This window comes from Aegilops tauschii, chromosome 7, assembly GCF_002575655.3.
Source record: "Aegilops tauschii subsp. strangulata cultivar AL8/78 chromosome 7, Aet v6.0, whole genome shotgun sequence".
NCBI lineage: Eukaryota > Viridiplantae > Streptophyta > Magnoliopsida > Poales > Poaceae > Aegilops > Aegilops tauschii.
Genome location: NC_053041.3, coordinates 323133915 through 323155982, shown reverse-complemented (window position 1 = coordinate 323155982; position 22068 = coordinate 323133915).

The following is a 22068-nucleotide window of genomic DNA, read 5'->3' as shown; positions in this document are numbered from 1 at the left end:
TTCGAGAATGGTGGCCAGAATCATCACACCGGGAACACAAAACATGGCTAGATTACTAGGTGACTCCCTAAAACACCTAGGGTCATAATAATAGATCCAACATATATGTCGAGGCAACAGAGTACCTCAACTTACCGATTAGTGTGATTAATCTGGCCCAAATGGACATCAGGAACATAGAGGAATGTTTGCAAGTGCATCAGACTATCTAGAAACCTGGGATGACTCGGACAGCATAACGGCTGTAAATGCTCAAAAATATTTGAGACATCCTGCAAAATAGTGGCATGACCACTCAGCATCACAATATCAAGGTTCTGAGGCCAGCTATGAACACACGGAAGTAGGAGAAACTGAACTGAGACTTGAATCCATCAATCCTATAAGTCTATGGATTAGCAACACGTCATCCTGATAGATAGATGAGAAGGCCTAGTTCTTAATCCCCGTAGAAAAGAAGAGGTTGACTCAGATCAGAAGGGCATAAGGTAAAGAAGTAAAAACAGCCTTACGTTCCCTTCCGCGATCAATTCCCTTACATAACTATCGAATTTCTAGACTCAACTTCGACCAGTTTGGCTTGGTAATCCTACAGGCAGTCAGGCTCTGATACCAACGCTATCAGGACCCTGATTCTAAGTCACACCGATCTAGCCTGTAACACCTCATATCACTTTGCGGCCTCACGCACGGTATCCCCACGGGTGTCGCCTTACCATGGCCCGGGACTGTTTGCGCCTTTTGGCTCACGTATATGATAGTGTCGCTAGCATCCATATGACAGAGAACCCGGGCCGACATGACTAGTCGTGAACCCAAAGTGGCACTAACTTACGGGGACATGCATACATGAAACAACATCGAGCATGTCGGTCAACAGCGTGTGAATCCGGGTTGTACCAACTGGGCTAACAGGACTCTGGGAACCCGGGCTGTAGTAGGCTAGCAGGACTCTGGATGTCACCGCGTGACATTTCCCCGAAGGGACAGACACAGGAACAAAGTGAATCACATGGCGGCCAGTCTAAGTGTTCCGTAGCAGTAGTGCTGGGCTAGTAGGACTCCGGTAAACCGGGCTGTAGCAAACTACCATGGCTCAGTGGAAGCACTAGACTACATTTCCCCATAAGAGAGGCTACCAAGGATAGACAACTAGGTTGTCGGATCCCACACATACCAAGCATTTCAATCATACACACAATATGCTCGATATGTGCAAATACAACATGGCATCACAACATAACTCTACAACTCAAGTATTTATTCAATAGGCTCCGAGGAGCGAGATATTACAAACATGAGTCTCATGACCCAACATTCAGAGCATACAAGTCAAAGCACATGCGGAAGCCTAACATGTCTGAGTACAGACATCTACAAATGAAAAAGGCTGAGAAGCCTGACTATCTACCAGATCCTGCCGAGGGCACAAGATCGTAGCTGAGGTAACAAGCTAAACGTCGAAGTCCACGCGGAACTACTAGCGAGACTGAAGTCTCTCTGCAAAACATAAATTAAGCAAACGTGAGTACAAATGTACCTAGCAAGACTTACATCAGAACTAGCTACATATGCATCGGTATCATCAAAGGGGGTGGTGGATTTTAACTGTAGCAAGCCAGCTTTGACTCAGTGGCTAACCTGAACTACGACTGCAAGTAACTCTTTTGAGGTGGCGCACACGAGTCCACATATTCACCAATCAATACACCACTATGGATCCGCTCCCGTCTCCTTACGAGAACGCCATCGATAGCACTCACGCTTATCTTGCGTATTTTAGAGTATCCACTTTCACTTGTCTATGAACTGTACATGCAACCCAGAGGTCCTTTACCGCGGACGCGGCTATTCGAATAGATCAGTTATAACCCTGCAGGGGTGTACTTCTTCACACATGTTTCCACCACTTAGCGCCTGCACACGACATGTGCTCGGCAGACTTCAAGCGAAAGCAGACGTGGGTGTAGACCACGACCTGACTAACCACACAAGTCTCTAGTCCAGGTTTATCGCCTATTCTGGTGCCATGGTGTATCTACCGCATCATAGCCCACCCCTAGGGTCAGCGCTATGCACGACCTCCAACACATATCCTACAAACACCAGAAACTAGTTGCAACTCCTGGACAGAGGACAAGGGCGGTTAATAAGTCCAGCGGGGTCATATTTCAGGGCCCAACGTGTGGTAGTAGCTGTTCGTGGATCATAAACACAGAACTCAGTTCCTGAGGACGGTTTCAATGAGACAACCCACCATGTACTCCTACATGGCCTCTCACCGCTACCTTTACCAAATCGTGTTCACACACTTAGCTCACACAGTAGGACATGGTCATCACCATTCCCATTCATCCCTGATGAATCAGACCTGACTCAAATCTAAGCAGTAGCAGGCATGACCAACAAGCATGAATGAGTAGGCATATCAGGGCTCAAACAACTCCTACTCATGCTAGTGGGTTTCATCTATTTACTGTGGCAATGACAGGTCATGCAGAGGAAAAGGGGTTCAACTACCGCATCATGTAACCGTTGAATTGTTGTTGTCCTAATGCAGTAAAAGAGAGCAGGAGCGAGAGAGTGGGATTGTATCGGAATGAACAAGGGGGTTTTTCTTACCTGGCACTTCTGAAGATAGTATAGCTCTTCATCGGTGTCATCGAACCCATCGCCGGATCAACGTCTACTGAGGGGAACAAATACCAGCTACAGAGAGGAAACACAATCAATGCAATGCACAATATGATGCATGATCATGACATGGCAATATGAGTGTGTTGGGCTAATGCAACTACAGCCAGATGGGTTTGAGCTTATTTGAACCAAAGATTCAAATACAAACTCAAGTTATGGGTTCATATAAGTGCATTAACATGTTTGACCTAAACGTCAAGGTTAAGTTGCTCTAACATGCATGAGACCAGTACAGATGGAAATATTGGATTTTTCTGATCATTTTTCATATATAACTTATTTCATTCTGAGTTATGCTTGAATTTCTATGAATTTTAGAAGTTAGCACTATTTTCAGGAATTTCCTGAATAAGAATAAATCCAGAAAATGCATTACTGCGTCAGCATGATGTCGGTGCACGTCAGCAAGTCATCATGCGCGGTCCAGGTCAAACCTGACTTGTGGGTCCCACGGTCAGTGTAACAGCGTCTGCAGCAGAGGCTGACCAGTGGGGCCAGGTCAACGCTGAGGTGGCAAGGTGAAACTGACCGGTGGGGCCACGGGCATTAGCTTAATTTAAACAGGGAATAACCCTGTGGTTAATTATGGGGCGGGGCCCGTCTATCAGTGTGCCAGGGGGGTTAGCTGGCAGTGATTAGCACTAATCACGCGGCCACGTCAGCACGCCGGAGTTTCGCCGGCGGTGACCAGCCAGCGCGGCGGAGCCGCGCTGCGGGTGTCGGCTGGGCATGCGGCTTGGTTCTACAGCGAGCTGGATGTGTGCCGCATCTAGTGGTGCAGTCGGTTGGGTGTGGGGAGGCCGGAAACGACGGCGACGACGACAACCGCGGTGACCGGAGCTCGGGAGGTAACGGAAATGGGGCTACAGCGGTCAAATCGAGCAACGGCTTGCACTTGCCAAACCCACGGGTGCTCACGAACCCAACGGATACACGCACGGGACCCGAAGGTCACCGGAGCTGCGTCGGCGACGAGCTCGGGCAGAGGTGAGCTTCGGCCTCAATGGCGGCGGCGGCTACGGGGCGAAAAAGACGCGGGGAAGAGAGGGGAAAAGCGGCAGAGCTCACAGGGAGGTCGATGAGTAGCTCAGCATGGTCGGGGACGCTCGGAGGTCGGCGAATCGAGCGAAGGCGTTCGTCGGAGCAGACGAGGAAGATGGCGACGGTGACGACGCTGCTGGGGATCCGCAGGCGCGTTCTTCGGCTTGGAGCTTCACGTCATCGTGGCGGGGCTAGAGGTCACAGCCACGGGGCAAAGGGACGGTGGTGGGCGCGGTGCTTTGCGGCGGCGTGCTTCGGCTCGTTCGGGCAGCCGTGAGAGAGAGAGCAGAGGGGAAGGGAGAGGCTGCGGGTAAGAGTGAGAGGGGTCAGGGGGTTGCGTGGCGTCTCCCAGAGGCGTCCAGGGCGTCGAGGGGGAGCGGGAAGCAGGAGGTGGCCGGGGCGCGTGGCCGCGCGCACGGTGCACACGCCCGGCGTCCTTCTGTCGCGAGGAAGGCGACTGGGGGGGGAGGCCAGTGGGCTAGACCGCACAGTGCTGGACCAGCACAGGAGCTGGGCCGGTTGGTGGGCGCCAGGTTAGTCCTTCTCTCTCTCTTTTATTTTTCTTTTCTATTTCTGTTATTTTGTTTTGATTTAGTTTGGAAACTAAACCATTTTAAAACTTTCTGTAAATTTTTATGTGAGCTCAGAGAGCTAGTCCAAGGTCACATGCAAACTTACAAAATATTTGAACATTATTTCTTATATAACAGAAATAATCACAACCCAAATATATTATTGATTTAAATCAAAGGCCCAAAATAAAATATTTCGGCGACTACAAAAATATTGGTTTGAATTTCACCTCATGCCAATATTTTCACAGAATAACAAGAACATTTTCTTGGACTCATTTGATGAGATTTCAATGTTGATTATTTTTAGAGGTTTTCTAAGGCTTTTGAAAAGTCCTCAATTCAAATTTCATTTGAATTTAAACATGATGCTCACATGGAAGCTAGCATAGGTCAGACCAGAATTAGGGATGTGACAGGAGGTGTCCGGATCAGCAAGCGATCTGCTGCAAAGATTGTCGCAAGTGCACGAGCATGCTCGGCTGGCCATGCGGAGTGTTGCCAAGGCCTTGTGGCCATCCGCCTCCCCTCCAGGAAGTATGGAGGAGCTGGTAGAGCTATTCAAGGGAGCGCGACGGCGTATCCGATTATGGAAGATATTGGCCTGCCGAGAGGGTGCGCGAGAGGCCTGGGCCATGGTGAAAACGCGATATACCAAGCTGAATCCTAATCACATGGCCCGGGTTGGACCGTTAGGGACAAATGGGGAAGAAATTCCCGTTAGTTTAGTATATGACCAAGTAGAGGTGGCCACCAAATATTCCCAACAGGATTGTAAGTTAGACTGCCTGTTAGATGGTATAAAGGTAGAAGTGTTTGAGTCCAAGTGACTATGTACTTTCCTCACCATGTGAAATTCTAGCTGAATTGTATATCATTTGTCATGGCAGACCTTTTCGCTTCAACCTCCGGACCCGAAGGTGCGGAGTGTTTCTGAATACTGTCACGGCCGAATAGGCCGGGGTAAGCATGGAAAACTAAGCATAGGGGTCATTGTTGCTTGAACAGACAAGTTGTATCCGGCTAGTTATGTTATATTACATTGAGATTGTAAGAAACATCTTCCAGGGAGAATAGTTCCGTTAAGGGTTCCTTTCCCTGGGTGTGCATGCATTAGTAGACATGTCCGAATTGTGATGTGAAAATCACAGTGTGTATTGCTTCTGGGGGTTCACAATAGAGTGAGTGCAAAAAATATTTTTCATCCACCGACCGAATATTCCCTTAAGAACGCTAGCTTTCGGCTTCACCCAGTCTGAGGTACATATCCGGATGACCCGGCAGTAACAATCGCAGAGGTGCTCCCTTTACCACCTAGCCGAACAATCAGGAACATAGGGGTAAGCACACGAGCCAGGCAACCCAGCTTGGCCAAAACTTAAGTCATATCGATGCATAAAATGGTGAAGAAAAGACATACGGGAGAAACGCGCATGTGTGATGAGCTTGACGCTCGGAAAATAATATTAACAAGCTTCTGTTAAAGAAGCCCCCAGGTATAATGGGCGTACATATGTAAAAATGTGTACGTCATCAGTGTTCGGTCAAGTCGAATGAGAGCTTTAAAGCAAAAAAATGTGTAAAAGGGAGAAAAAGTAATGGAAACTATAGGGGAGAAGGAGACTAACAAAGAGTTCGGCGCTAGGCATAGAACCTTCGGAGTCTGGCCGTGTTCTAGGGGTTTGGCTCTAGGAGATTGTCTGATGCGTCACGAAGACGGTACGCTCCTCCGGTAAGAACTTCGTCAATTATGAAGGGACCCTCCCATTTGGGCTTGAGTTTGTCCTTTTTCTTCTCCGGCAAGCATAGAACGAGTTCGCCAACATTGTAAGTCTTGGCCCGTACTTCTCTGCTTTGATATCTGCGAGCCTGCTGTTGATAAAATGCTGAACGGGCTTTGGCGACGTCGCGCTCCTCCTCCAGGGCGTCTAGGCTGTCCTGCCGATCCAACTCGGCCTCTTTCTCTTCGTACATACGCACTCGAGGTGAGTCATGTATAATATCACAGGGCAATACAGCCTCTGCACCATACACCATGAAGAAAGGTGTGTATGTGGTTGTACGATTGGGCGTGGTCCGCAGCCCCCAAAGTACGGAGTCGAGCTCCTCGACCCAGTGTTTGTCTGATTCTTTCAAAGACCGCACTAGCCTGGGTTTGATGCCGCTCATAATAAGACCATTAGCTCGCTCGACTTGACCGTTTGTTTGCGGGTGGTAGACAGAGGCGTAATCGAGCTTAATGCCCAGATTAGCACACCAGGTTTTCACCTCATCAGCTGTGAAATTGGAACCGTTATCAGTGATGATGCTGTGCGGTACACCATAACGGTGCACCACATCGGATATGAATGCAATCACAGGTCCGGACTCGACCGTTTTAACTGGTCTAGCCTCTATCCACTTGGTGAATTTGTCCACCATGACCAGCAGATATTTTTTCTTATGGTTTCCCCCTTTAAGGGGTCCAACCATGTCCAAGCCCCAGACCGCAAAGGGCCATGTAATGGGGATTGTTTGTAGGGCGGTTGGGGGCATATGGCTTTGGTTGGCGAGGAGTTGGCATCCAACACAGCGCTGGACGAGGTCCTGTGCGTCTGCCCGGGCTGTAGGCCAATAAAATCCTGTCCGGAAGGCCTTGCTGACAAGTGCCCGGGCTGCGGCGTGGTGCCCACCGAGACCGGCGTGAATTTCTGCCAAGAGTTGCCGCCCCTCCTCCTCAGAGATACACCTTTGAAGGACTCCGGTAGTGCTTTTCTTGTAGAGGTCTCCTTCGTGAACTTTATAGGCCTTCGAATGCCGGACAATGCAGCGAGCCTCATTCTGATCTTCTGGGAGCTCCTTCCTATTAAAGTAGGCCAAGAATGGTTCGGTCCACGGGGCAATTACTGACATGATGAGGTGGGCCGATGGTGTTATTTCGGTGGCTGAGCCTCCGATGATATCGGCGTGTTCGCTATCTGTGTTTGTGTTCGGAACGGGACTGTCGTTGCTGTCTCCCCCTTGCCACACCATGGATGGCTTAAAGAGCCTTTCAAGGAAGATGTTAGGTGGGACGGGGTCGCGCTTAGCGCCGATGTGAGCAAGGACATCTGCCGCCTGATTACTTTCACGGGCGATGTGATGAAATTCGAGCCCCTCGAACCGAGCCGACATCTTCAAGGCTGCCATCTTTGGATCTTTGGCATCAAATTCTCCATTAATTTGGGATATTGCGAGGTTTGAGTCCCCGCGCACCTCCAGTCGTTGTATGCCCATTGATACAGCCATCCGAAGGCCATGTAGCAAGGCCTCGTATTCGGCTGCGTTGTTGGAGTCTGTGTATAATATTTGGAGTACGTACTGGACGATATCTCCTGTGGGGGACGTTAATATGACACCCGCCCCTAGCCCTGGGATTTGATGGCTCGACGTGGTTTGTACGTGATGTCGAATGGCAGGAGCTCAATGGCCCATTTGGCAATCCGGCCCGTTGCATCCCGGTTGTTGATTATATCATTGAGGGGCACTTCAGAAGCCACCGTGATCGAGCACTCCTGAAAGTAGTGTCGCAATTTTCGAGATGCCATGAAGACTGCATATGCTATGTTTTGATAGTGAGGGTACCGGGATTTGCATGGGGTGAGGACGGTGGATACGTAGTATACTGGCTTTTGGAGCGGAAATTTGTGTCCGTCCTGTTCTCGCTCGACGACGAGTACAACGCTCACCACCTAATGTGTTGCCGATATATATAGGAGCATTGGTTCGCCGATGTTTGGTGCGGCCAGGATTGGGTTGCTTGCCAAAAGGGCTTTTATTTCTTCCAGTCCGGCTGTCGCTGCATCTGTCCTTCAAAGTTATCGGTGCACCGTAGAAGGCGATAAAGGGGCAGCGCCTTTTCCCCCAACCTGGAGATGAAGCGGCTTAAAGCTGCCACGCACCCAGCGAGTTTTTGGACCTGTTTGAGTTCGGTTGGCGTGGCCAACTGCGACAGAGCTCAGATTTTGGCTGGATTTGCTTCAATTCCTCTGTTGGAAACGATGAAGCCCAGTAGTTTACCGGTGGGGACGCCGAAGACGCACTTTTCCGGGTTAAGCTTGATGTGGTATGTGCGGAGGTTGTCGAATGTGAGACGCAACTCGTCTATTAGTGTTTCGACGGGTCTAGTTTTGATGACGACGTCGTCCATGTAGGCCTCCACTGTTTTGCTGATCTGTTTCTCGAGGCATGTTTGGATCATGCGCTGGTAGGTGGCGCCGGCGTTCTTGAGCCCGAAAGGCATGGTGTTGAAGCAAAATGGCCCGTATGGCGTAATGAATGCTGTTGCGACTTGATCGGATTCCTTGATTTTGATTTGATGGTATCCGGAATATGCATCAAGGAAGCACAGCGAGTCGTGTCCTGAGGTAGCGTCAATGATTTGATCAATGCGGGGAAGGGGGAAGGGATCCTTAGGGCAAGCCTTGTTAAGGTCTTTGAAGTCGACGCATAGGCACCAGGATTTATCCTTCTTTGGTACCATTACCAAGTTTGCCAGCCAGTCCGAATGTTTAATATCTTTGATGAATCCGGCCTCAATGAGTTTGGCTAGATCCTCCCCCATAGCTTGTCGTTTGGGTTCGGAAAAGCGCCGCAGTGTTTGCTTGACCGACTTATATCCCTTTAGTATGTTGAGGCTATGTTCGGGCAACTCGCGCGGGGTTCCTGGCATATCTGAGGGGTGCCAGGCGAATATATCCCAGTTTTCATGCAAGAAGTCTCGTAGTGCGGCGTCGACTGTGGGGCTGAGTTGCGCTCCGATGGAGGCTGTCTTTTTCGGGTCTGTTGGATGGACCTGAAATTTGACTGTTTCTTCTGCAGGCTTGAAGGAAGTAGATTTGGGTCGTTTGTCCAGGATAACATCATCTCTATCCATAGTGGAGCGTAGTGCAGTTAGTTCTTCAGCTGCAAGGGCCTCAGACAATGCCTCGAGGGCCAAGGATGCGGTTTTGTTCTCGGCGCGGAGTGTTGTGTCCGGATCGCTGACGAGGGTGATTATTCCATTAGGCCCGGGCATTTTTAGCTTCATATACCCATAATGAGGTATGGCTTGAAAGCGCATGAAGGCCACTCGCCCTAACAGGGCGTGGTATCCACTGTTGAAAGGGGCCACCTGGAAAGTTATTTCTTCGGACTGATAATTCTCCGGCGTGCCGAATACCACATCAAGTGTAATTTTTCCCGCGCACCGCGCTTCCCAACTGGGAATGATACCTCGAAAGGTTGTGCTACTTTTCTCGATGTGGCTCCTGTCTATTTCCATCTTGTGGAGCGTGTCCTCGTAAATGAGGTTTAGTCCGCTGCCGCCGTCCATGAGGACTTTTGTAAGTCGAAAACCGTCCACGATGGGACTGTGGACTAATGCAGCTGGCGCTCGGACTGTTCTGTATTTAGGTTCGTCACTGGCGTTAAAGGTTATGGCCGTGTCGTTCCAGGGGTCAATTGCGGCGACCTGGCAAACTTCAGCGAGATCGCGCAGTGCCCTTTTACGCTTATTGTTTGAAGCGAATGTCTTGAAGACTGTCAATACTCTATTGTCGTCATTTGCTAGAGGGTGTTTGTCGGATGTGGGGTTCCGGCAAACCCTTAAGGTTCGAACACTGGGGTGCGCACAAAGTCTTTCCCTCCTACCGATCTACGCCCTAGCTCGCTAAGATCTCGCGGACGAACTCGACGAACTCGCAACACAGAAAGACACGAGATTTATACTGGTTCGGGCCACCGTTGTGGTGTAATACCCTACTCCAGTGTGGTGGTGGTGGATTGCCTCTTGGGCTGATGATGAACAGTACAGAGGGAAGAACAACCTCCTGAGGTTGAGGTGTTCTTGTGCTTGGTGAACCTTGCGGGTGAGAGCTGGATGAACTACTCGACCCCCCTACTGTGGTGGCTAGCTCTACTTATATAGGCCCTGGTCCTCTCCCCAAATATTGAGCGGGAAGGGAGCCAACAACGACGGGCGAATTTGAAGGGGGGCAGCTAGTACAAGCTATCTGGACAAAAGTGGTCTTCGCCTGCAAAAGGCTCTGGTGGTGACGCCGTCTTGGGCTCCACAATGACCTCCGTCTTGCCATCCTTCTGGTCTTGGTCTCGTTGCACCGATATAGCAACCTTTGCCTGATGCCTCGGTACTCTTCGCCTGCGCTGGCCTCCTTAGCACCAAAGAGGAAACAAGGACGCTGCGCGCGCTGGCGCCCGCCTGGTGTCGATCGTCATGGCTCACATCACGAGAGCCTCGTGAGGTTTGCCCCACCTTGATATCTCCGCTCCTCATGAGCCTTCCTGACTAGGCCGCTCCTGAGGAGGTCTTGCGTCATCCGCCTCGCGAGGCTTGGCCCCACGCGAGAGTCTTGGATACCTTGTTGATGGAGATGGGCCGTACGGCCTGCTGGCTTAGCCACGCCGTGGGCCGCAGGCAAGCAAGTCTGGGGACCCCCATTCCCAGAACGCCGACAGTAGCCCCCGGGCCCAAGGTGCGCTCGGGCATGGCTTCGCGGCGAAGCCAAGAGTTAAGTACCGAGCACCGCGGGCCCGAAAAGCCTGCGGCCTCGGTTGATGCGTGGCGGTTGATTGGACATGGGCGCCTCCTCTTCCCCATGCTGCCTCGGCAACTCCACGACTTGACAAGTCCCTGCGACATGCAAGGAAAACCATCATTACCTACGATCGTGGGAGGCGCCGGTTGGCCTTCTTCCGTTATAAATGGGGAGGGGGGCGGAGCCCCTGTCGCCCATCTCTTCCTCACTTGCTTGCTTGCTTCTTCCTCCTCGCTCCATTGCTTGCAGTGCCACCAATGGTGCCACGAAGGAAGTTCTGTGCCGCCGAGAAGGGAAAGGCCCCTCACGAGGGACCCGGCTCCCCGACGCCCAAGCGCGGACGCGGCCGTCTGCGCAAACACACCGCGTCCCCCACCGTGGCCCATTGTCGAGGCGGCGCCGCGGCACGCGGAGGGGGTCGTCCCAGCCATGGCGGTCCAGTTGACGAGGGGAGGCGTGCTATGGTGGCGCGGCCCTCCCTTTCGCGCTTCCACACGACGGAGGTGTCGCCGGAGTTTGTCATCTGGTCGGAGAACCCGGCCGGCAACTGGCTCCAACTTCCGCGCTTCTTCGCCGGCGAACTGCCGGCCTCTGGTCCAGGCAGACTCTGGTTGCAGGCGGATGGTTGCTGCAGTAAGGCCTCTTGGGTTGCGGTCGAGACTTCTGCCGCGGGCAACATAGCCCTGGCCCACGGCTGGCAGACGTTCGCCCGCGCGCGCGGCCTGGGCAGGCGGTGCACCCTCCACTTCAAGTACGATGGTCGATCGACCCTCTGTGTGAGGGTGTTTTGGGAAGATGGTTGCCGCGCCGGGTGCTGCCCCGAGGCGAACGACGGCGAGGAGGTGCTCGGCCTTGGGGACGGTCGTGACGAGGATGAGGGCGGGCTTGCCCTCGGCGGCGACCGTGTCTCGTCCAGCTACGGTGGCTGTTCCTCCGGTGACAGCTCCAGTAGTGGCGGCTACGACCAGCCGCCGCGCCCGCTTTGAAGGCGGCAGTGGGTCACCGCGCTGCCGCGCCTCCGTGAAGCGCGAGGAAGGATCCGTCTAGGCTCGAGGTGCCGCTAGGGGCCTGCCTCCGCGGATCACTGCAATGCTACTTTTGTTTTATTCTTTTTCCGTCATCAAGAATGAAACCTGTATGGGCCCAGGGGGCGTGTACCGAACTATGGTTTTTTGGTTATTGCACTATGCGTGTTGTTCCATGGCGTGTCATTACTTTGCGCAAAGATAACTTAACCTGGTATATTCAGGACGCCCCCTTCCTCGCGAGGTGTTTGTTTCCTCGTGTCCATCTCGCCTTGGCGTCCTGCATTTGCTCAGGGACTGCGAAAATTCGTTAGGAAGTGCGTTAAAAGATTTGTCGTTCACCCAGGCCCTGACCTGGCGCTTTGTATCGCGGTACCCGAGGGGCACGGACTTGGCGCTTTGTGTCGCGGTACCCGAGGGGCACGGACTAGGAGAGGTGCGCCAGCCTTTGGGCTCGAACGAGGGTGGCTCACGAGAAAGCAGAGAGGAGAAAAATGCTCGCGAGGGCACCTGCCTAGCCCCCTCGTGAGTTATGCGAGAGAGAGAACACGAGCAAACCCGAGCCGGAAAAACGCAGTGAGAGGCGAGGGAATCAAATCAGCAAGGAACGCCAAAAGCAAACTTCGATTAAGGAAAAGCGAGCCAACTACGGAAAGCAAATGAAAAGTCGCGTCCGGCACCTAATCTAGTCTTCAAGTCTTCTCACCAGCGCAGAGCTAAGTGCTACCACTAGGCGTGGGCGGGAGCCCCAGGGCCTGAGGCCGGCGCTCCTGAGAATCCGGGGCGTGTACATCCCCAACTCATTATTACGTGAGAGTGTCACCGGCGGCGATTCTTCACAGGCACCGAGCCTTCTTCACAGGCTCTGGGCCTTTCTTCATAGGCTCTGGGCCTTGCTCACAGGCTCTGGGCCTTGCTCACAGGCTCTGGGCCTTTCTTCACAGGCTCTGGGCCTTGCTTCATGGGTAGAACTTCCGGAGGTGCTGGATTTTCCAGGCATTTTGGATAGGTACCCCGTCTTTTGTCTCCAGGTGCACGGCGCCAGGCCTGGAGATGTGGACGACCTTGAACGGGCCCTCCCACATTGGTGAAAGCTTATGCAGCCCTTCCCTAGAGAGGACCCGCCTCAGGACTAGGTCACCCGTCTTGAGTGTCCTGGAGCGGATGTTGCGGCAGTGGTATCGCCGCAGCGCTTGCTGGTACCTTGCCGCCCTCAGCGCAGCTTCGCGACGACGTTCCTCCCCGAGCACGAGATCGATCCCCCGCGTGGCGTCCTGCTGCGTTTCATCGAATGCCAGGACCCGTGCGGAGCGATGCTTGACCTCGTGAGGGAGGACTGCTTCGGCTCCGTAGACGAGGAAGAATGGAGTCTCGCCCGTCGGCTTGGTGGCGGTGGTTTGGATGGACCACAGTACGGACTGGAGCTCGTTGTGCCAGCCCCTGCCGCAGGCCTCCAGCTTCTTCTTGAAGGTCCTGGTCTTGAGGCCCCTCAGGACCTCCGCGTTAGCGCGTTTGGCCTGACCATTACTCCTGGGGTGGGCCACCGAAGCGTAGCAGATCTGTGTTCCAAGGTTAGCACAGTAGGTTTTGAAGAGGTTGCTAGTAAACTGCGAACCGTTATCTGTGATGATGCGGTTGGGGACCCTGAAGCGGCTCACGAGGCCCTTGATGAACTTGATAGCAGAGCCGGCTGGGATGGTACGGACGGCTTCCACTTCCGCCCACTTGGTGAACTTGTCGATGGCGACGTAGAGATAGCGGTAGCCCCCTGGCGCCCGAGGGAACGGGCCTAAGATGTCCAGCCCCCAGACCACGAACGGCCATGTGAGCGGGATGGTTTGGAGGCCCTGAGCAGGCTGATGGATTTGCTTGGCGTGGAATTGGCAAGCTTCGCAGGACTTCACCAGCTCGGCTGCGTCGTTGAGCGCTGTAGGCCAGTAGAACCCACTGTGGAACACCTTGCCGACGAGGGTCCGTGACGACGAGTGGTGTCCGCAGTCCCCGCCGTGTATGTCAATCAGCAACTCCCTTCCTTGATCGCTGGACATGCAGCGCAGCGTGACATCGTTCGGTCGTTTCCTGTATAACTCGCCGTCTTGGATACAGTATGCCGTGGCTTGCCGGGCCACGCGCTCCGCGTCCTCTTCCTTCTCCGGCAGCGTCCCGTGCGTCAGGTACTCCTTGAATTCCTTGGTCCAACATTCCTCCTGGGGCTCGAGCGCCAAGAGCAGTCGAGCTCCTAAGGTCGGGCCACAGGATGGGGCTCCCATGGCCGGAGGCTGTGGGAGCTCCTCCCGAGGCTGAGTCGTGCTTGAAAGAGGTGGCGTAGTTGATGGCTTGAAGAGCTGCTCCTCAAAGACACCGGGCTCTTGCGGTTGCCGCTTGGATGCTCTCCTGGCGATGTCGTCGCCTTCCTTGTTGGTGCCCCGTGGCACGTGATGCAGCTCCAGGCCCGAGAACTGTTTTTCCATCTTGGGCACCTCCGCGAGGTAGGCCTCCATATGCTCGTCCTTCGGCTCGTACACCTTGTTGGAGAAGTTGATGAGTAGTTGCGAGTCGCCTCTGACGGTAAGGCGCTTCACCCCTAGAGCTGCCGCAGCCTTCAGGCCAGCTATGAGGCCTTCGTATTCTGCGATATTGTTGGAGACCTTCTCGCTGTGCTGAAAGCAGAGTTGCACGGCGTAGTAGAGCTTGTCCTGAGTGGGCGAGATGAGCACTGCTCCAGCCCCCGCGCCCTGGTGCGCGAAGGCGCCATCGAAATACATGATCTAGCCGTCTGGAGCCTCGCTTCTTGGGGAGGTGGACCAGTCTTCTCCTTCCTCAAGTGTCGGGGCATCCGTCCATTCTGCCACAAAGTCAGCGAGCGCGGCCCCCTTGATGACCCTGGTAGTGCTGAAATCCAACTGGAATGCTTGCAACTCGATGTTCCACTTAGTGACCCTTCGGCTGAGTTAGGGCTCCTCAGTACCCTCTCCAATGGGTAGGCTGAGACGACCTTGATGGGATGGCCCTGGAAGTAGTGTCGCAGCTTGCGTGAGGCCACCAGGAGTGCGAGCAGGAGTTTCTGGGGCATGGGGTAGCGTGCCCTCGCGTCTCGCAGTACGGTGCAGATGAAGTACACCGGGTGTTCGACGAGGGCCGGCACACTGTCGAGGCTCGGGTCCTGCGGAGACCGGGGCATATCTTGAGGTGGAGGGGTTCCTGAGACCTGACTGTCCTCAGGAGCTTCTGCGATGTTGCCCTGCTGAGCTTGGTCTTCTACCGCTGATGCCTTTGCTGCGCCTTCCTGACCCTGCGCCACTTCAGCTCCGGCTTGGCACAACGCGCCCTTGGCTTGGCGCTCCTCCCGAACCGCCACCAGTGCCGCGCTGGCGGAGTACGGGGTGGCGGCAAGGTAGAGTACCAGAGGCTCGAGAGGCCGTGGTGCCACCATCACCGGGGGGCTGGTAAGGTATTTCTTGAGGTCCTGGAAGGCCTGGTCGGCCTCCGGGGTCCACTCGAACGGGCCCTTCTTCTTCATGAGCTTGAAGAAGGGTAAGGCGCGCTCTCCTAGTTTGGAGATGAAACGCCCTAACGCGGTCACCTGCCCAGCTAGCTTTTGCATCTCTTTGAGGGTCTGTGGTGGGCTCATGTCCTCGATGGCCTTGATCTTCTCTGGGTTCACCTCGATCCCTCTGTGGGATACGAGGAATCCCAGCAGCTTGCTGGAGGGGACGCCGAACACACACTTCTCCGGGTTAAGCCTCAAGTTCACTTGGTGCAGGCTCTCGAAGGTCTCCTCCAAGTCTTGAATCAATGTCCACGCCTCGCGAGACTTGACCACTATGTCATCGACGTAGGCCTCTGTGTTTCTCCCGAGCTGCCGCCCCAGGGCGATGTGCATTAACCGCTGAAAGGTCGCGCCCACGTTGCGTAGCCCGAAGGGCATGCAGGTGTAGCAGTAGACCCCACATGGTGTCAGGAAGGCTGTCTTCTCCACATCTTCCACCGCCATCTTGATTTGATGATACCTTGAGAACGCATCCAAGAAGCACAACAGGTCACACTCGGTGGTGGAGTCGACAATCTGGTCGATGCGCGGGAGTGGGAACGGATCTTGGGGGCATGCTTTGTTAAGGTTGGTGAAGTAGACGCACATCCGTTCCTTCCCGCCTTTCTTCGGCACTACGACGGGGTTCGCCAGTCATTCGGGATATCGAACTTCTCGGATGGCACCTGCCGCCTCCAGCTTGCGTGTCTCTTGGACGATGAAGGCCTGCTTCTCAGTGGACTGCCGTCTTGCTCGCTGCTTCACAGGCCGTATGTTGGGGCATACCCTTAGATGATGCTGGATCACCTCCCTCGGGGCCCCTACCAGCTGATTGGGCTCCCACGCGAATATCTCCTTGTTCGCGCGCAAGAACCTCACCAAGGCTTCTTCTTGTCCCGGGTCAAGGCCGACTCCTATGGTAAAGGTGGCCCCTGAAGACCCGTCCTCGTTGACCGGCACCTGCTTTGTTTCCGCCTTGCCTTGGGTGAACAACTGCTTCTTCTTGGTAGGCCCGGCCTCCTTGGCCTCGGGGGCACCAGCGCCGGCGGGTTGTGCTGCTGCCGCGGTCTTGAAGGCGAGCCTGAGCGCCGTCATGGCCTCCTTAGTGTCCCCAGTGATGGTGAGGTTTCCCTTCCTCCCTGGCATCTTCATGAGGTTGTAGGCGGGGTGACTCGCCGCCATGAACTGAGCGAGAGCCGGGTACCCGAGAATGGCGTTGTACGGGAGACCGATGCAGGCGATGTCGAAGTCCACCAGCTCGGTGCGGTAGTTGTCGCGTGTGCCGAAGGTGACAGGGAGGCTGATCTGCCCCAGAGAGTGGGCAGCTCCACCACCCACTCCCGAGAAGGGCTTGCTGAGGCCGAGCCGCTCGAGCGGCACATGAAGAAGGCTGAAGGCTTCTACGGAGAGCAAGTTGAGGCTAGCACTAGCGTCGATGAGGGTCTTGGTAACGGCCACGTTGCAGATGGTGGGCGTGCAGAGCATTGGGAGCATTCCGGAGCCGGCAGTGGAGTCGGGGTGGTCTTCCGAGCCGAAGGTGAGGTCGGCCTCTGGCGCAGCCCAACCCGGCGGAGCCCCCGGGCGCTTGGAGGTGGCCCCGATCTGACGGAGGAACGGCTTGACGTGGCGGTCTGAAGGTGGTGCTTGAGAGCCGCCCAGCAGGGCCACGACTGCGAGGTGCGCCGGCACCGCGTAGCGAGCGGCGAAGAGGTCGCGGAGTTCCCCCAGGAGGCCACCGTGGATCCCGAGAGGTTGAGCAGCCAAGCGCGCGCTCGCCAGCGAGGGCCACGGGGAACCAGTTGGCCATGATCTTGTCGCTGCCTCCGGCTTCGAGGACGGCCTCCTCGTACGCCAGCAGGAATGGCGTCGGGTCTGCCGCGCCATCGTAACGCGGCGGCATCTCTGGCTTGAACTTGATCGACCACCGCACTCGCCGTAGGGCGGGGGCCAGGGCTCGGTACCCAGATGCCCCGCTGTTGATGTCAGCCGCAGAGGTGGATGGCAGGGCACCTGCCATGGGGGCGAAGTGCGGCGGCACGGGGCGCAGGTTGGTGGAGAGGAGCTCCGGGCACCCCTACATGGTGCGCCAAATGTCGGATGTGGGGTTGCGGCAAACCCTTAAGGTTTGAACACTGGGGTGCGCGCGAAGTCTTTCCCTCCTATCGATCTACGCCCTAGCTCGCTAAGATCTCGCGGACGAACTCGACGAACTCGCAACACAGAAAGACACGAGATTTATACTGGTTCGGGCCACCGTTGTGGTGTAATACCCTACTCCATTGTGGTGGTGGTGGATTTCCACTTGGGCTGATGATGAACAGTACAGAGGGAAGGGAGCCTTGCGGGTGAGAGCTGGATGAGGTGTTCTTGTGCTTGGTGAACCTTGCGGGTGAGAGCTGGATGAACTGCTCGATCCCCCTGCTGTGGTGGCTAGCTCTACTTATATAGGCCTTGGTCCTCTCCCCAAATATTGAGCGGGAAGGGAGCCAACAACGGCGGGCGAATTTGAAGGGGGACAACTAGTACGAGCTATCCTGACAAAAGTGGTCTTCGCCTGCAAAAGGCTCTGGTGGTGACGCCGTCTTGGGCTCCACGATGACCTCCATCTTGTTGTCCTTCTGGTCTTGGTCTCGTTGCACCGATATAGCAACCTTTGCCTGATGCCTCGGTACTCCTCGCCTGCGCTAGCCTCCTTAGCACCAAAGAGGAAACAAGGACACTACGCGCACTGGCGCCCGCCTGGTGTCGATCGTCATGGCTCACGTCATGAGAGCCTCGTGAGGTTTGTCCCGCCTTGATGTCTCCGCTCCTCGTGAGCCTGCCCGACTAGGCTGCTCCTGAGGAGGTCTTGCGTCGTCCGCCTCGCGAGGCTTGGCCCCTCGCGAGAGTCTGGGATACCTTGTTGATGAAGATGGGCAGTACGGCCTGCTGGCTTAGCCACACCGTGGGCCGCAGGCAGGCAAGTCTGGGGACCCCCGTTCCCAGAACACCGATAGTGTTGTTCTGGGGTGTCCTTGATAAGGATGTCCTCGCCGCTCTTGGCTACCTGCCGAAGTATCCAACATGCTCGAAGGCTGTGGGTTGCCACGGTATCCGGCGTCGTGTGTATTTTACATGGGCCATTGAGCCATCCCTCCAGAACGGTGCCGTGCATCGTAATGGGTTTATGTTTTTTGACTGTTCGGCTGGCCGTGCCACGGGGGTGCGTCCTCTTCGCCTGTAGGATGAGTTGGGTTGGGACCGACGGTTCCCAGCGAGCTGCCTGAGTTTTCCAGGCGCTTTCCATCGCGCTGTACTTTTGTACGATAGTTGCTAAGTTAGCGAACTTTAGTATGCGGCGGCGATTGATGGCGTTGAGACCACCTTCGTCCGCGCAGTTGTTGCAGAATGCCGCTATCACGTCTTCGTCGCGACAATCTTTTACCTTATTTTTGACAAGGAGGAATCTGGCCCAGAAGTGGTGGACCGTTTCCTGAGACTTTTGTTTGATGCTCATGAGAGCGTATATGTCCGGGTGGGTGGGTGGAACGAAATCCGAACCCTGACCCGATTTCGGATCTAGAGTTTGAAGATCTACCGGACCTGGCAGTTTGGGCTCCGGGATATCGACTAATTTTTTAGGCTCATCGTCCCACTCCATGTTCGGAGGATGGGACATGCCTTTCTGCCGGTGAATATCCGGCCCTTCAAGATCGGAGATCCGAACATAGTTCGTCTTCAATATATTAGAAGAGTTACTCCGCTCCTCGACTACCGCTATCTGATGGGTGATCGGCGGAGTTTTAATTTCTCTCTGGTCAGGTTTAAGCCCAACCCGATTGTAGTCTATAGCGACTCCCCAAGGCGTCCATGCGATCCAGGAGTTCGTTCAACGACGATAACTCCGTTGGATCCATGCGGGCGGAGTATTCGGGATCAACGTGGAGGCGATTTTTGATGACTTGAGAGGTCATCGTCGGCTTAAGGGCCGACCCGGCGGTCATGACGAAGCCGCCCAGCCGGAGGGTTTGGCCTGGGGCCAGGGCTCCTCCGGAGACGATATTATCCTTGAAAACAAGGCGGGCCATCAATCCTCTTGGCGACGACACAGTGGAACTCTCAATGAAAGCACCAATGTCGGTGTCAAAACCGGCGGATCTCGGGTAGGGGGTCCCGAACTGTGCGTCTAGGATCGATGGTAACAGGAGACGGGGGACACGATGTTTACCCAGGTTCGTGCCCTCTCTATGGAGGTAATACCCTACGTCCTGCTTGATTGATCTTGATGAATATGAGTGTTACAAGAGTTGATCTACCACGAGATCGTAATGGCTAAACCCTAGAAGTCTAGCCTATATGAATATGGTAATGAGTATGTCCCTATACGGACTATGCTCTCTGGTTTATATATGCACCGGAGAGATCTAGGGTTACATGGGGTCGGTTACATAAGAGGGAATCTTCATAGTCGGTCGCCAAGCTTGCCTACCACGCCAAGTAGCATCCCATCCGGACACGGGTTCAATCTTCGGTCTTCATGTCTTCACAGCCCATCAGTCCGGCCCACAGATAACAGGCCGGACGCCCGAGGACCCCTTAGTCCAGGACTCCCTCAGCCACCACGGAGGCGCCTCTCGATCCTTGGTCCCAATGTGGTTGGGGGCGTTGGAACCCTGGGGCTCAAGGAAGGCGCGCTCAGTTAGCGTCAGGCAAGTTGCCCCGACAAGGCTCTTGTCGGGGCCGCGGAGACCGCCCGGGCAAGGGTCTTGCCAGGGGGGTCCACCTCGCCCTCTTGCTCTTTGTGTTTCTCATCTTGGCGTTGTCTTGGTTGTCTTGTACTTCGGCTTCTCTCCGGCTTCCCTCCTCTGCCCTGCTAAGTGTGGTCGTGGCGCGCGGCTCTGACTGCCCGTGCACAAGTAAAGGGGTCAAAAGGAGAGCCCCTACTTTTGTACACCGACACCGCTATCCTCCTCCACCAATCCAAGAAGACCGGGGCCCAGCCTGGATGCTCTCTCGAACAATGCGCCTCCGTTACCTACCCACCTGATGCATGCAACATACGTGGATAAGGATAAGAGCGTGGTGGGAAGAGTGAATTGGCAGTTACTCGCCCGTGCATTAAAGTCGTTGACGGGCCATTACAAGAGTGGCCTCAGCACGATTGGTGTTACGCGACGCGTGGAAGAACTGAAGACTGGCCCGTGCTCAAGTTAATGAGGAAGCAAGGAAGATCTCAAGGGGCCAGTCACTTCTACGCCCCTGTGTGTGCACTGGTTAGGGCCTACCCCGAGGACGCCCGACAGCGCATTCGGGCCAGGCCCGGGGGCTCCTGTTGGTGCAACAAACCCTGGGTCCATTGCCCAGACTGTGCGCAGGCCCAAGAACAAGATTACAGTGCCAAGATCAGACCAAGTACGAGAGATCAATTCTTTGAAGGATGAAAGCTTCGATCAAGAAGACCAAGATGAGCCAGAGAAATAAGATATCACTAAGGGAAGAACCTCACTTGCCGGGCAGGCGAGCTTGGCTAGGTTGGGGTTTACCCCGGAAGCGAGCTTCCATATCGTCCCGGCAGGCCTACCAGGGCTCGCGGAGGCAAGCCACTCCACTGCTCCACCTCACGAGCGACACAAAGTCATCAATCAGTGCGGTGTCAAGCCCCAAAGTGACTAAGTGGATGCCTCTTGCCACATGGCAGCCACTTCCTATAGCAAGCACCTCCATATGACACCCATCCAGAGACGTGTCAAGCAAGAAGGCGCGAAGCGGGCAAAACAGCCCGGCAAGGCTGCCGGGCACGCTATGATGCGACACCCGATGACGCATTTAATGCACATTGTCAGCCTGCAGAGTTAGGTATGATAGCACTGTTTGCTATCTAATCAGTATGTAAAGACTGATTTGCCACTGTGGTGACCCCTTTATCTATAAAAGGAGGCCCATGGCAACCGTAGAAGGGATTCGGACCCTCCAATATTCATACGCGCGTAACCACCCTCGCCCCAAGGCAACCCTGCCGGGCAAGTGTGCTACATTCTCCACCTTCATCCACCATCAATCCACCAAAGCAGGAGTAGGGTTTTATGCCTCGCGATGGTCCGAACCTGGGTAAAACTGCCCCTGTGATCTCTGTCGTGTTGTGTGACGCTTCTCCGCTCTTCGTGCAATGTGCCCATCCCCCCGCCGATTCAAAAGGGGCTCATGGCCCCATAGGTGGCCGTGGTTTCCCACGACATGTCCTCTTCAAAGTGCTCATCAAGACTGTGTATTGCAATCCTGGGGTTGACTCCTCGAAGGCGTTCAAAAGCTTGCCGAAGGGAGGAGACACCAAAGCTGCTGAAGAGCTTTTCGCACCATTTGCCGACAAGGTTGGCGAAATCCCCATGACCGAGTGCTAGCGTAGGAACTAGCCCCTTCGTAGCATCTTGCCGCAAGTGCTGTCCATGTAAAAAATAGATTTATCTTAAGTTAGAACTTTATGTTGCTTTTGATGTAGTATATCTTGTGCTGATGAATGGACGTATGCTATCTTCCTTGTCTTATTCTGTCTTTTCATGATTTTTGTACCCTACGCTTGCCGGAAACTTACCGGTGCGCACACTCTTGCCACGAGTGCTTGAGGAATGGTTCCTTAGCAGTCTGCCGGAAGTGCCGCTGCTGGCAAGGTTACG